The 16420-nt window shown below is 39.8% G+C and overlaps 1 protein-coding gene across 1 annotated transcript in view; it reads left to right on the forward strand.

Annotated features, from left to right (window-relative positions):
* Positions 1–1025: 1025 nt before the first annotated feature.
* Nars2 (asparaginyl-tRNA synthetase 2, mitochondrial) overlaps positions 1026–16420 on the forward strand; it is a 107448-nt gene continuing 92053 nt past the window's right edge. Inside the window, exon 1 of the mRNA XM_045146528.1 lies at positions 1026–1057. The gene's annotated coding sequence lies outside the window, so the exon portion shown is untranslated. The remainder of the gene's footprint in view (positions 1058–16420) is intronic.

The raw sequence follows: 16420 nt of genomic DNA on the forward strand, positions 1-16420 counted from the left end.
ATGTTTATCCTTGCAAAGAACCAACTATTTGTTTCGTTGATTCTTTCTATTGTTTTTGTTGTTGTTTGTTTCTATTTCATTTATTTCTATCCCACTGTACTGATTTTTGATTTGCCTTGTTCTTTTTCCAAGGCCTTAAGGTGTAACATAAAGCTGTTTATTTTCAACCTTTCTTATTTCCTAATATAGATACTTAAAGCTATAAATTTTCCTCATTGTGTCCCAAAGGTTTTGGTATGTTGTGTTATCGTTATCATTTGATTCTATGAATTGTTTTATTTCCTTCTTAATTTCTTCAGTGACCCTTTCATTATTCAGTAGTGTACTATTTAGTTTTCATGATTTTGTGTGTCCCTATAGTTCTTGTTGATTTGTAGCTTAATCCCGTTGTGATCAAATAGAGCACAAGGAATTATTTCCATTTTCCTGTATTTGTTAAGATTTACTTTGTATCCTAATGTATGGTCTATTTTAGAGACTGTTCCATGTGCTGCTGAAAAGAATGTGTATTCTGCAGCATTTGAATGGAATGTTCTGTAGATATTTGTTAGATCCATTTGTTCTATGACCTCATTTAACCCAGATGCTTCTCTGTTTAATTTTTTTTGGGGGGGTAATCTGTCAATTGATGAGAGTGGGATATTGAAGTCACCAGCTACAAAGTGCTTGGTGTTATCTGTGACCTTAAGTCTAATAGTACTTGTTCAGTAAAATTTGGGCACCCATGTTAGTTGTATATATGTTTAGAATTGTAATGTCCTCCTGTTGGATTATCCCTTTAATCACTACAAAGTAACCTTCTTTATCTTCCCTAACAAATGTTGGGTTGAAGTCTGTTCTGTCAGATATTAGAATAATAACACCTGTTTGTTTTCTAGGTCCTTCTGCTTGAAATACCATTTTCCATTCTTTCACCCTAAGATAGTGTCTGTTTTTTATGGATAGGTGAATTTCTTCGAGGCAACAAACAAGGACCTTGCCTTTTAATCCAGTCTGCAAGCCTGTGTCTTTTGGTTGGGGCACTGAGGCCATTAAGAGTAAGAGGTATTATTGAAAGGTATATATTTATTCTTGCCGTTCTTGTTTTATGGTGCTTCCTGTTTTCCCTTTACTCTCTTGTATTAACTGTTACTTGAGTATGGTTTATTTTTTCCTGTGTCCTTATGTGTATCCTTTGCTTTCTCGGCATGAATAATCCATCCTTCAGGTATTTTCTATAGAGCTGGTTTAATGGTCACATATTCCTTTAGCCTGTTTTTGCTGTGGAATGTCCTTATTTTTTTTTTTATGTCAATTTAGGTGCATAGCTTTGCTGGATAAAGTAATCTTGGTTGCCAGTTGTTATCTTTCAGAACTTGGAATATAGCATTCCAAGTCCTTCTGGCTTTTAAAGTTTGTGTTGAGTAATCTGCCGTGATCCTGATGGGCTTGCCTTTATAAGTGACTTGTTTCTAAGTGCTTTCAATATATTTTCTTTGGTTTGTGTGTTTAGTACTTTAATTATAATATGGCGAGGAGAGAGGATCTTTCCTGATTTTTTGGGGGGGGGAGGTTGGCATTCTAAAGGCTTCCTGTATGTGCATTGGCATCTCTTTCCTTATTTGGGTGACATTTTCTTACATGATTTTGTTGAAAATACCTACTGTGCCTGTGGAATGGAATACTTCTACTATACCCTGAATTCTTATATTTGATCTCTTCATAATGTCCCAAATGTCATGAAATTCCCATCCATACCTGTCTATTACTTCATCTTTGTTGGACTGTATTACTTCTGCCACTTTGTTTTCTAGTTTAGATACTTTGTCCTTTCCTTGATTTAGTCTACTGGTTTAACTTTTACAGAGTTTTATATTTGACTTACTGCATTTCTAGTATTTCTGATTGGCATTTCTTCATTATTTCTATTTCTTTACTAATGTCTTTTAGTGACCTCCTTATTTCATTAAGTTGATTTTCTGTGTTCTCGGGATTCCTTCAGGAGTTTCTTTCTTGATTGATTTATTTGAACATAGTTATAATCTTTCTTTTGAAATCTTTGTCTAAACCAGTTTCACTGGAGGTCATTTCAGATGGATTTATAATTTTTGATGGAAGTATATTTTCTTTATTATTTTGTGTTTATTGTATTATAATGTAGAGATTTTTGCATCTTGAGTTAATTTGATGCTTGGGTTTTCTCATCATCTGTAGTATTCTTAGAAGTCTAAGTCTGATGTTACATATCTCCAGAGTAGGAACTTAAGGTGTCAGGTGCAGCTCTTATATTGCTCCCAGATTAACAGCAGAAGTGATCCTAGGTGTTGCGTTTGCCTGCTATGGAAGTATTCTAGTAGGATAGGTATGCAAAATGTAGGCAGATTCTAAACTTCAACTGAGTGGTAAACATACACAATCAAAACCAGTAGGGAGTTTATATGCAAGAGTGGGGATTAAAATAAACAGATAACATAACAAAGTCAAAAGTCACTGAGGGTGTGTGTTATCCCACACCCTTAACCCTGCCAACTGGGAGATTGAGATTTCTGGTCTGTAATTGGTTCCAGGACAGCCTGGGGCTGAATGAGACCATGTCCCCAAAAATGACAGAAGAAAAAGACAAGTCACTACAAATCAGGAAACATCAAAAGCACAAAAGTAACCCCTAAGTACAGTTTATTTAAGAATAGGAAAACAAGAGCCAGGTGTGGTGATGCAGGCCTTTAATCCCAGCACTTGGGAGGCAGAGGTAGGAGGATTGCCATGAGTTCGAGGCCACCCTTAGACTACATAGTGAATTCCAGGTCAGCCTGGGCCACAGTGAGACCCTACCTCAAAAAAAAAAGAAAAAAGAATAGGAAAATCAGAAAAGGGTGGGGGAGGGTGTGCTGAAGGGATGGCTTTGCAGTTAAGGCATTTACCTGCAAAGCCACAGGACCTAGGTTCTATTCCCCAGGACCCACGTTAGCTAGATGCACAAGGGGGCACATGCGTCTGGAGTTTGTTTGCAGTGGCTAGAGGCCCTGGTGCACCCATTCTTTCTCTCTTTCTCGCTCTCTCCCTCTTTGAGCTCTGTCAAATAAATAAATTAATTAAAGGTTCTGGGCCCCTTTCTTGTTTATCTCTTTCTCAGACTAGTCAGCAGGAAAGCAGACAGTTTACAAATAGTCTGAGCTAACAACTTGCCTTCTTGTGGGTCACAGCTGCTAATACGATAGCTTTCTAGGGCTGAGAATGGATGTTCTAGAATCTTAGAAAGATAATTTTTCTTCTGAAAGTTCACTGTACACCATAACATAACATAACAGTTGAAAAGTACAGACATTCAAAGTGAACTTACTGGGAACTGATAGATGAATGAAAAGCCTACATGCGTGCCTTGTGAGTAACAGGAGAAATCTCGAAACTCCGAGCCTCCTCCTCTTGGCCTTAATAAGTATGTGTGAGTGCTGTCAGCAGGTTCTTTAGCAATTTTAGCAGCTTGACCAGCATCATAAGACCATCAAGTAGATTTCATCAGAATTCTTTCCTTTGGAAGGATTTCTTTACAGTATTGTGAATATTGTTGCTTCATTTCAACACTATGCGAAAATAAACAGTATGGGAACAACTTGAAATATTAGAAAGATGATGGTACTGGAATCTGAGGAACCTGAATTCTGGTACTGATCTTGCCACAAACTAGTTGTGAATCATTTGTTTAGAGTTTAATGCTTACCATCCCACGTGTTGGCATCTTCTTTTACAAAGGGAATTGAATGAAAGTCTCATCTAACATTAAGATTCTTTGATTCTTTACTATTTGTGTTATGAAAGAGTTAGCCTCCTTGTAAGCCCTTCATTGGAATAAAGAAAATGAGATGCTCACGGGTCATATGGAGCACACAAACAGGGAACATTCTCTTTTCCTTCCATTCCGAAAGGAAATTGCAGATGGGAATAAACAGGGCCATAGCCTGCTGTTTTGATTTTAGACCTTTTAGGCTTCTCTGACGTGCTTCACATTTATGACTCTAGTCTTAACTTTCCCGCTTTGGGATTATGAGTAAGTAGAATGGGGAAAGGTGAGAGTGGGGAACAAAGGAGGGAACAAGACTGATGCGAGAAAGTAGGGCGAGTACCTGGTGACTATGGAGGGAGCCAACTTTCTATTGTTGATTATTCTTTTTCTTTAAGATTTCTATTTATTTATTTGAGAGTGATAGAGAGAGAGAGAATGGGTGCACCAGGGCCTCCAGCCACTGCGAATGAACTCCAGATGCGTGCGCCCCCTTGTGCATCTGACTAACGTGGGTCCTGGGGAATCGAGCCTCGAACCGGGGTCCTTAGGCTTCACAGGCAAGCGCTTAACCGCTAAGCCATCTCTCCAGCCCCTATTGTTAATTGTTCTTTTCAGCATCCGGCTCCCTGCTGTTCTGTCCTTACTACACATTGCCTTGAGATCGTGAAACTACTTGGCCTATATTTGTTCTGCTGTGAGAACAGATAACTGCAAGGCAATTCAAAATATTTGTTTAATATTTTCCTGGAAATTGTCAAAGAAGCAGAGGATTTTATAGGCCCCTTTGATACAGACCTCACTGGGCTATACACATTTAAGATTTTTTGGTTTTCCCTTTCTTATATAAGACTTGGGCAAAAACATTTTGAAACCAACATAGTGGATGAGTTTAAAGTCTCCCATCCTGATCTGTGACTCAACTAACCTTTTCCTAATCCCATAAAATCATACCAATTCTCAAGGTAGACAAAAGAAGGGACTGCTTGTCAGGTGGCTTAAATCTACATTGTTTGGTTCCTACCTTGATCACTATGTGAAACCGTCTCACAGAAACCTGGGAGATTATGGGAAAAGTCTTCCTTGTACAAGATTTTAAACTTAATGCAAGACATTTAACTCCTGCCCACTAAATGTGCCTGTAAATTGCTAACTGTAGGGAGGTATGATCATAATTGCTAGTTTTTTTTTTTTTCTAGGAAAAATCATTATGAAGAGAAGCATTAATCTATATGTCCTCTGGTGGTTCTGTCCAGTTTCAAGGCTTTGTGGACATCTGCATCCTGATAGCCCCAGCCCTCTGGCCAGTGCCTGCTTTCCTTTCTGGGCTCCCGATGTGTAGAAGTGGCTGCCAATTTGGCATTTTCCTGTGCTGCCCATTATGCATAAAAATAACGTGTATTAAGTAAAGCTCTTGGTTTCTTCTCTCCAACGCTTCTTCCTTTTAAAGTCTTTCCTTCATACAAAGTGTTGCTGTTTGTTTGCTTAAGAATAAAAGACCTAGAAGTCAAGGCTTAATTTCTCTGCTTGTCTGACCCTCGCCCACATCTAATTTTTCAGTAAATTTTATTGGCTAACCTTCCTTGTAAGTCCCCAATCTCTCCATTTCTCTTAATTAACACTCTTGTCCTCATATTATCTGTTCTCTATGGAGAGAAGAATTTTTAAATGCATTACATCACAACCTTTCTTCACACATTCTAGGAGTTGTTTATAAAGAGAATGGTCTTCAAGCCGGGCGTGGTGGCGCACACCTTTAATCCCAGCACTCCGGAGGGAGAGGTAGGAGGATCGCCGTGAGTTCAAGGCCACCCTGAGACTACAGAGTTAATTCCAGGTCAGCCTGGACCAGAGTGAGACCCTACCTCGAAAAACCAATAAAACAAAACAAAACAAAACAAAGAGAATAGTCTTCCTAGCCCATAAAACACCAAATGCATTCTCATCCTCTCATCTCTGCTTGCTTGTTACTGTTACCCAAGTTCTGTTTTCTTCCAAGAGTTCTATTCTTACGTCAGGGAGAGATGGCATGTGAGGTGGTGTCTCCTGGTTCTCTTTGGGCCTCAGCCTCTCTAAAACTGCCTTAAAGAAAGGTAATTTTCTCCTGTCCTCCTTCACAAGCAGATGCACAGTGCTCTCCTCTGGTCTCCATGTGTGCATCTGCTCCTAATGTACACACATCACCAACGTCATCAGCCTCCATCTCCACATCTTGCCTTGTTCACAGGGAACACCATGTAGCCACTTCTGCTCTGGTGACAGTGCTTCTGCCTGTCTAAGGCTCCTCTTGAGCAGGATTACTCTTTTCTCAGATATGCCCGTGGTGGTTTATTTGGTTTCTCCTTGTTTTGTTTTGTGAGTTATATATTCATTTTTAAACACTTAAAAAAAAAACTATTCTCATGTAGCTCAGGCTGGCCTGAAACTTACTGGATAGCTGAGGATGGCCTTGAACTTCCTGCCTCCATGTCTGGTTTATGCAGTACTAGGCATGAAACCCCCTGCCACATCCCCAGCCTAGGATTTTTTTTTTTTAATCAAAGATTTACGTGTAAGAAGATAATGCACCATGAATATTCCCCTTCATTAATGAAGGCCGTTTATTGTTGGGGGTCTGTGTTTTCAAATTTAAGAAGAGGTTATTGAGGTCTGCAAAAGTTTTTAATAAATCTTTCCCTATGAATTTTCTTGGGGATTCTTCTACAGTTTCCTTTTTCTTTTTTTTTTTAATGAGAGAGAGAGAATTGGCACACCTGGGCCTCTTCACACTACAATCAAACTCCAGATATGTGTGCCACCTTGTGCACATACACAACCTTGTACATGCCTCACTTTGTGTATCTGGTTTACATGGGACCTGGGGAGTTGAATATGGATCCTTAAGCTTCACAGCAAGTGCTGTAGCCTGTAAGCCATCTCTCCAGTCCTACAGTTTACTTTTATCTTATCTCTACAGCTATGCATTCACTGGAAGATACTAACTTTTCAGAATCTCCCCTGCCCTTTTTAAAATACTTTTTATTAACAATGTCCATAATTATGAACAATATCCCATGGTAATTTCCTCCCTTCCTCCCCCCACTTTCCCCTTTGAAACTCCATTCTCCATCCCCTCTCAATCATTCTCTATTTTATTTTGATGTCAAGATCTTTTCCTCCTGTTATGATGGTCTTGAGTAGGTAGTGTCAGGCACTGTGAGGTCATAGATATTCAGGCCATTTTGTGTCTGGAGGAACACATTATAAGGAGTCCTACCTTTCCTTTGGCTCTTACATCTTTCCTCCACCTCTTCCACAATGGACCCTGAGCCTTGGAAGGTGTGATAGCAATATTGCAGTGCTGAGCATTCCTGTCACTTCTTCCCAGCACCATGATGCCTTCTGAGTCATAACCAAGGTCACTGCCATCTAAAAAGAGAAGGTTCTCTACCAAAAGTGAGAGTAGCATTAATATATAGGTTTGAACATTAAGAGAAGTGCTTACTGGACAGTTTGATGAGTACAGTATATACATTTAGCCAGACAGCAGCAGACCTTATACCCCTAGGGTTCATGACTACCCATGTTGTAAGTTTTCAGTATCAGGGATGTATTCCTTCCCATGGAGTGGGCCTCCAGTCCAGTTAGAGGGCAGTTGGTTTCCACCATGACAGACATGCCACTATTGCTCAGTTGGCCTGGCTGGCCAAATATAAGGTTTACAGTGTCCACTGTTGAGTATCTTCACTGGTGATTTCTCTCTCTCCCATTTAACTGCATGCAGAATGGTTTCTTCCAGCTTTCTGTCAGCTGGTCTACATGGAGGAGGTTATCAGCTCAGTTCCAGCAGGATTTTTCAGTGGTCTTGCAGCCCAAGTATGTGGAGTCTTCAGCAATAGGGTCTTACTATCCCTGGTGGGAAACCAAGGGCCTCAGCAATGGCCTGTAATATTTTGAGAGCATCAGGGACCTCCCTGGCCAACAACTCACTGGAAGGTATCCCATCCCTGGCACTGAAAAATTTCTAGGAACAATCTATGGCTCCTGAGTGTTCCTTTGTCCAAAAAGTAGGTTTCCATATGATTTATTTATTTCCTCTTGGATTTTGATTAGTCCTCCCTCCACCTTTCCTTTATTCAGTCTCTCCCCCTGACCGTACTTGGGCCTTTACACGCCCATTAATCTATTCTTCTACTTACATATATACAATACTATCCTATTAAGTACCACCTCCCTTCCTTTCTCTTCCCTTTATATCTCTTTTCTAGCTTACTGGCCTTTGCTACTGAGTTTTCTTCCTACTCACACAGAAGTCCAATCATCTGTAGCTAGGATCCACATATAAGAGAGAACATGCGACACTTGGCTTTCTGGGCCTGAGTTACCTCACGTAGTATAATCCTTTCCAGATCCATCCATTTTCCTTCATTTCATAACTTCATTTTTCTTTACCACTGAGTAGAACTCCATTGTGTAGATGTGCCATATCTTCATTATTCACTCATCAGTTGAGGGACATTTAGGCTGGTTCCATTTCCCAGCTGTTGTGAATTGAGTGGCAATAAACATGGTTGAGCATTAAAAAAAAAAAAAAAAAAAAAAAAAGACAGGCTTTTTTAAAGAGCAAGTAGGTTGTCCCCAAACTCACTTTGTAGCTGAGACTAGTCTCACACTCCTGTTCCTCCTGCCTTACCCCCAAGTGCTGGAATTATAGGCAATGTGTGTACACCATCCAGCCATCCAGCAGTGTTTAGATAAATGCTCAGTGAACACACCAGCCAAAATATGATTGAATGGAGGGTCAAGGGAATTCACTCTAGTGCTCCCGGAACTGGCTGTTCTGCAGCTTTTTATTTGGTTTCAGGCAGTCAAAGCTATGGGGAGTCTGAGCATCAGACAGATCAAGAGTTATGTTTATCAATCTTTGGAGAAGTATCCTGTCTTAAAGAACTTCTACCTAAGGTTGATAGTCCTCCATGGCCCCAGGATTAGCCTCTGCAAAGATCTGCAAATTAGCTTGATCTCCATAGGCATGATCTGGCCCATTGTAATCTCATGAACTACCTTTGTACACTCAGTCCTTTGTTAACCAAAATGTAGTTACGAGGATCATGACTATAGTTGAAATGAGACAATATGAAACCTTTTTAGATTGGCTTATTTTACTCGGTACTTCACATTCAAAGGTCCTCCTGGTCTCTTCTTGGCTTGATAGAGCTCATTTCTTTTGAGTATTGAATAATATTCTAGTCTCAATGTATGTACTACAGTTGTTTATTCACCTATGGAACAATAGCCTGGTTGCTTCCAAGCCTTGGCAATTATGTAATGCTGCTATGAACATCCATCTACAGTTTTATTAAAAGCATGCAAATAAGTTTTCAACTACTAAAATATGAAGGAGCACAAGTAGTGATTTATATGGTAAGAGTATGTTTGTTTTAAGAAGTTGCTAAGTATCTTGCAAAGTCACTGTACCATTTTGCATTCCCACCAACAGTACGCGAGAGTTTCTCCTGTTTCACATCCTCCCCAGCATTTGGCACTGTGTTCTGGATTTTAGCCATTCTATTAAGTATGCTGTGGTATTGACAGGCTTTTCAGTGTGCTTGGCCAGCATCCTGCTTGTGAGTATTTTCTGTGCATCACATGGTTCTTGCATCTCCACCCTCAGACAATAAAGAAGCAACAGTTAATGTTTTTAGGAATATGTCATCCAGGATTCTTTTTCTTTTTCTTTTTTTTTTTTTGAGGTAGGGTTTCACTCTAGCTCAGGCTGACCTGGAATTCACTATGTTGTCTCAGGGTGGCCTTGAACTCACAGCAATCCTCCTATCTGTGCCTCCTGAGTGCTGGGATTAAAGGTGTGCACCACCACACCTGGCCCTCTTTGGTATATTTAAATGAGCAAGAACTTAGTATAATCTCTGTAAGATCCTCTGAGCTAACAGACCAATTAACAACCTTCTAGAAATTGTGTTGAGGGGCTGAGCAGATGGCTCAGTTAGTAAAGTGCTTGTCATGCAACCATGAGGACCTGAATTTGAATTCCCAGCACCCAATTAAATTTCCAGTTTAGTGGGATCACACCTGTAATCCAGCCTTGATGAAGCAGAAACAGGGTCTTTGGAGCATTCTCTCTAGCCAAATTGGTGAGCTCCAGGTTGGGTAATAGGCTCTTTCTCAAAAAATAAGGTGGTAGAAGACACTCACCATTGACCTCTCTTCTCCACACATACTCATCATCCACATGCATACATACTTACGTGAGCATGCATACCACTCACCCACACAAAATCTTGTTCAAAGAGTCGTATTAAGGGTATCTTGCGTGACACCATTAACCTACAAAATAAAAATAAATCTCCTTCAGGACCCTGTCTCTCTTACTAATGTAACCTGCATTTAGCACACTCCATAAATATCTGTTCAATTGAAACATGAAATGGGGTTGCAAATATGAAAGAGTAGCTATAATTGAGGTGGTAAACAGACTTGGTTTTCAATGGGAAGAGCATGGAAAAATCCCCATCCTAAGAAGTACAGTGATCAAAAATTCTTCAATAACTAAACATTAAAACAAGGTAAAAAAAAAAACCCAAAAATAAAGATAGTGTGGTAGCTGAACACAAGTTTATGAGATGGAATTAAAGGCCAGAGATAGTCTTAAATTCCTATGGAAATAAAAGCATTAAATCAGGAAGCACAGATTGGTTTTTATTAAGTAGTGCTAGAGCAGCTGGGTATAATTGTGTCAACTGGAAATAAATTGTGGAACGTTGACTTACATTGTGTTTTAATTTACAGTGGTGATGTCTTACGCACTTTCTTTCTTTCTTTGTTCCACCTAAAACTTATTTTGAAAGTATTATCAGTGTTGACAGGTGGATTCATTTGTTGCATTTGATTGCTACAAGATATTCAGTGCTACATGTCAGCTACATTTTATTTGCCCATCCTGCATTAGTCTTACACATGTCCCCTAATGGATCTATGTGAAAATTTCCCCACAGTGCGTATCATAGACTTTTTTAGGTTTTGGTTTGTGTTTGTTGAAGTGCTGAGGATCAAATCCAAGGACTTGCGTTACCTGACTAGGCCATGTGAACTGCATTCCCAGTCTTTGAATAATTTCACTAAATTTATAATTTTCCAATTTTCTTCATTTCATTAAGGTATGTAGACTAGCAGTATACTTATCGAGATTTTCTACAGTTTCACATTTCCTGTGCAGTTCTATTCCATTGCTTTAAAAAAAAAAATTTAACAAATTTAGTGGCTTAAAACTGTACATTATTGGGCTTACAGTTCCGTAAGTCAGAAGTTCAGAATGGCACCGCTGGGCTCTCCTTTACAAGACTGACATCACGGTAGCAGCTGGCTGTGTTTTCATCAAGAGTCTGTCCTCCAGTCTCACCTTCTACCAGCGCAATTCACTTCTTTGCACTTGTACTGCCTCTGTTTTCCTGCGGCCATTGACCAGCTCAGCAGCTCAGCTCCTCAGCAACTGGAGACTGCTCTCGGGACCTTCTCGTTCATGTGTGCCTCTTCCCCTGGAAGCAGCAGCATCCTGTCACATCTGTCTTGTCTTGAAATCTCTGACTCACACAACCAGCAATAAAAACTGCTTTTTTTTTTTTTTTTTTTTTTTTTTTAAGATAGATGTCTCACTCAAGCCCAGGCTGACCTGGAATTCACTGAGTAGCCTTGAACTCACAATGATCCTCCCACCTCTGCCTCCTCCTAAATGCTGGCATTAAAGGGATGTGCCACCATGCCCATTGAAAACTGTAGTTTTAAGGGCTTATATCAGGCCAGGTATACCCAGATAAACCTGAGTCTTGAGGCTATTTGAATATGGAATTTGTAAAATCAATTCACATAAGTAACATGGTTGGTATTCCAGCTAGGGACTGGAGTCATAGAGATACGTCTGTAATCTCTGCATGCTACACTTGATATGGAATAACTTACATCTTTTTAGCAATCTAATGTTTATAAAGTGTTCTTAAAATGCCTTCTTTTAATTTGCATTTCTGTATTTCCTGGTGAGACTGAGAAATTCTTCACATGCCTATTGGTTGTATAACTATGCTTTTCTGTAAATCTTTCCCATTTGCAATACAAATCTTAATTTCTTATTTCTTAGCAGGGGTAGTTAAATATTTTATCCACTAATTACTTACAGATTTGTAGATACTGGGTTTTTTTCTTAATTGACATTCCTCTGTTAATTTTGAATATCTCTTCCTTTACTAAGTAAAAAGTTAAAATCCTTGATTTTTCTTTCTTTGAGGAAAACCCAACAGACTGGCCTTTTAAAAAAAAAAAATATTTTTTCGTTTGAGAGAGAAAGAGAAAAAAAATAGGTGCACGTTCCACCTTGTGCATCTGGCTTAGGTGGGTCCTGGACAATCAAACCAAAGTCCTTTGGCTTTACAGGCATATGCCTTGGCCACTAAACCATCTCTACAACCCTGGCCTTTCTCTTTTTTATGCAACAGAGGCGGGGGGGGGGGCACCCCAGGGCCTACAGTTACTATAATCGAACTCAGACACGTGTTCCACCTTGTGCACATGTGCAGCCCTGCGCGCTTGCATCACCTTGTGTATCTGGCTTATGTGGAATCTGAAGAGTGGAACATGGGTCCGTAGGATTCACAGGCAAGGAACCTAACCACTAAGCCATCTCTAGCCCCAAATCCTTAATACATTTAATGTTCTCAAATCCAAGAATTTCTCAGCTCATTGTTTTTATTCTTTTTTCATTATTAACAGAACTTTTGTTTATTTAATTTTGCTTTTCAAGGTAGGGTTTCACTCTAGTCCAGACTGAGCTGGAATTCACTATGTAGTCTCAGGGTGGCCTTGAACTCGCGGCGATTCTCCTACCACTGCCTCCTGAGAGCTGGGATCAAAGGCATGCGCCACAACACTGCTTAAAATATTTTATTTTTATAGAGAGAGAAAGAAAGAATGGGTACACCAGGACCTTCTGCCACTGCAAACTCCAGATGCATGCACCACCATGTGCATCAGGCTTACATGGGTTCTGGGGAGTTGAATATAGGTACTTAGTCTTTGCAGGCTAGTGTGCCTTAGGCACTAAGCCATTTCTCTGGCCCCAACAAAAGTATTTAAACTTACAAATTTAAGGGAACTAGAAAGATATGGCTCAGCAGTTAAGGTGTTTGCCTGCAAAGCTAAACAAACACCCCAAGGTTCACTTCCCCACTACCCATATAAAGCCAGAGGCACAAAGTGGCACATGCTTCTGGAGTTTACTTGCAATGGCTGGGGGCCCTGGCTCAACCACTATCTCTCCCTGTCCATCTCTTTTTTTCTCTATTTGCAAATAAATACAAATATTTAAAAAATAAAATTACAGATTTAAGATTATAATTCTAAATCCTAAATTTGCAGCTCTGGACTAGTATTTTTGAGTTTTTCCATCTCAGTAATACTTTTTGTTTTGAAAGATTAGTCATTTTTGATAAATTAGGACACAATGGAAACTTTATCTATAATATACATCAAAAAGTCCAGTTTTCAACTGTAAGCAAGATCAATAATCCTTTTTTTTCCCTTGAGTTAGGACCTTCGTAGCCCATGTTGGCCTTAAACTCCTGGTATGAACCATCCTCCTGTCTCAGTTCCAGGTAGCTAGAAAAAAAATACAAGTATGTGCCACTGCACTTGGCTAAATGAGTACTTTTTAGTATGTGCTTATTATGTCAGAGAACTGAAGTGAGATTCATACAGTATAAAACTAACCATCTGTACATGTGTACATTTGTGTCAGTAAGTTCATACTGATTGATAACTATTACCCCTGGAATGTTTGAGTAAGTTCATTACTAGAAAGAAAGAAAGAGGAAGGAAGGAGGGAGGGAGGAAAGAGGAATATCCATTAAGAAGTCACCTCTCATGTTCCCTCCCAGAGATCATGAGTCACCCGTCTGCTCCTGTGCGTTTGTCTACTCTGGGTGTTTTATAACAATGCAATCATACAGTGGTGGTATTTTAAATATGTCTTTTACTTGGCATGTTTTCAAAGGGCATCCGTATTTTAGTATATAAAGGTATACACCATCTTACTGCTGAATAGTATTCTATTATGTATGTGTCACATTTTGCTTATACATCTTTTCACTAACAGATATTGTTTCACCCTGTTAACATTTGTATAAGGATTTTTTTTAACCTCATTTTAATCCTATTGATATAACTAGAAATAGGGTTGCTGGATCATTATAATTCTATTTTAACTTTTTAAGAAATCTCACTGAAAGTCGGGCGTGGTGGCACACACCTTTAATCCCAGCACTTGGGAGGCAAAGGTAGGAGGATCGCCGTGAGTTCAAAGCCACCCTGAGACTCCGTAGTGAATTCCAGGTCAGCCTGAGCTAGAGTGAGACCCTACCTCGAAAAACAAAAAGAAACAAAAAAAAAGAAAGATAGATAGATAGAAATCCCACTGTTGAGCTGGGCATGGTATCACACGCCATTAATCCCAGCACTCGGGAGGCAGAAGTAGGAGAATTTCCATGAGTTCGAAGCCACCCTGCTGAATTCCAGGTCAGCCTGGGCTAGAGCAAAGCCCAACCTCAAAAAAGAAAGGGAGGAAGGGAGGGAGGGAGGGCGGGAGGGAGAAAGAAAGAGAAATCCCACTGTTGGAGTCAGCTTCATGTTGCTGAGATGAGCATTTAAACCAGGCATGGTTTATAGGAGGAAAGGGTTTATTTCCAGCTTGCAGATTCAGGGAAACTTCCATCAGATGGTGAAAGAAGCCGGCTCTCGTTCATAAATGCAAGTGGAGAGAGACCAGCAGCAGCACCACAAGCAAGCAAGGCCAGAGCCCAAAACCTCTCTGCACACCCCTAAGCTGTAGTTCAGACCTGTCCCCTGCAACCCACTCCCTGTAGCAGGAGTCTGCCTGTTAAGAGGATGAAGCTGCAAACTCTATTATTATTATTTTGTTTTTTCCATGTAGGGTCTGGCTCTAGCTCAAGCTGATCTGGAATTCACTATGTAGTTCCAGGCTGGCCTCAGATTCACAGTGATCCGCCTACCTCTGATTCCCACGTGCTGGGATTAAAGACATGTGCCATCATGCCTGGCTGCAAACTCAATTTTAATAAAACACCAGAGTCTGTGGAGGAATATATATTTAAACTACCACACCTACCAAACTCTTTTTCTCTGGTAACCATTTCATACTTCTAGTTTTACTTTTGTTGTGGTTTATTCAAATACCTTGATAACTTCAGTCCATTAAAATTGTTAGACACTTATTTTGTGGCCCAGTATACATTCTATCCTGGAGAATGGTGTACAGGCACTTGAAAAGAACGAATTCTGCTGCAATTAGGTGAGTTCCACTATTTTCAAGTTGCCATTTTTCTTGATTTAGCTTTCAGTAGGTTGTTGTAAACCTTTGGCTGTTTTCAAAGTTGGCCCAGTTTTTGCTCTTATTTGTTTGTTTGTTTTTCTGTGTGCTGAGGGGTTAGGTCTTGAAGCTACCTCCCACACACACATTACAAACATCACTCTCAGTAGTTACTTCTTAAAACAAGTATCTTCTAATACCTGTTCAATATTATGAAATAAAGTTAATAGGCAACTTATAACTTGATATACGAGCAAATATAAATATCAGTGCAGGGTAATGGGGAGATGGCTCAGCTGTTAAAGGAACTGCTTACAAAGCTGCCATCCCAAGTTCAGTCTTCCTCAGTTATCTATGTGAAGTTACAAGCAGCAGCAACAAAAGAGTCCCTGTATCAAGAGGGTGAAAAGAGGGCTGGAGGGAAGATTTAGTGGTTAAAGGCATTTGCCTGCAAAGCCGAAGGATCCAGGTTCAATTCCCCAGGACCCATGTTAGCCAGATGCATAAAGTGCTACATGCATCTGGAGTTCGTTTGTAGTGGCTAGAGGCCCTGGCATACCCATATTCATTCTCTCTCTCTGTCAAATAAATAATTTTTGTTTGTTTGTTTTTTGTTTTTCAAGGTAGGGTCTCTCTCTAGCCCAGGCTGACCTGTAATTCACTATCGAGTCTCAGGGTGCCTCAAACTCATGGTGATCCTCCTACCTGCGCCTTCTGAGTGCTGGGATTAAAGGCATGCACCACCATGCCCAGCATAAGTAATTTTTTTAAGGGTGAAAAAAGAGAAACACCCACGGTTGTCCTCTGACCTCCACACACATGCCCATACACACACATCCAAACACTGAAGAATGATGATAATAGAAAAATAATTTTTTAATCAATGCAAATGAGTTTATTGTACAACAAAATGAACTTATAATGTATGAAACTTAGCCTATAAATGCTCACACATGACATTAGAAGGCATAATGAAGTAGAATTATGTTGGTGTTTTGCATCCACTGAAATAAGTTGGATAGATGTAAGGTTAGAATCCATTTGTACAACTGCTAATAAGTGAAACGTTGAAATCTGGTCATAACTCTCCTAGAAAGCTTTCAAACATAAACATTTTCAGCAAAGTAGCAGGACACAAAATTAACACGTAAAAACCAGTAGATTTTCTATATGCCAATAATGAGCATGCTGAAAAAGTAATCAGGAAAACCACCCTGTTACATACAATAGCCTCAAAATAAATAAAAGACCTAGAAAGAAACCTAACCAAGGAGTTAGAAGACCTCTACCGTGAA

The sequence above is a fragment of the Jaculus jaculus genome, chromosome 3 (genome assembly GCF_020740685.1).
Source record: "Jaculus jaculus isolate mJacJac1 chromosome 3, mJacJac1.mat.Y.cur, whole genome shotgun sequence".
Classification (NCBI taxonomy): domain Eukaryota; kingdom Metazoa; phylum Chordata; class Mammalia; order Rodentia; family Dipodidae; genus Jaculus; species Jaculus jaculus.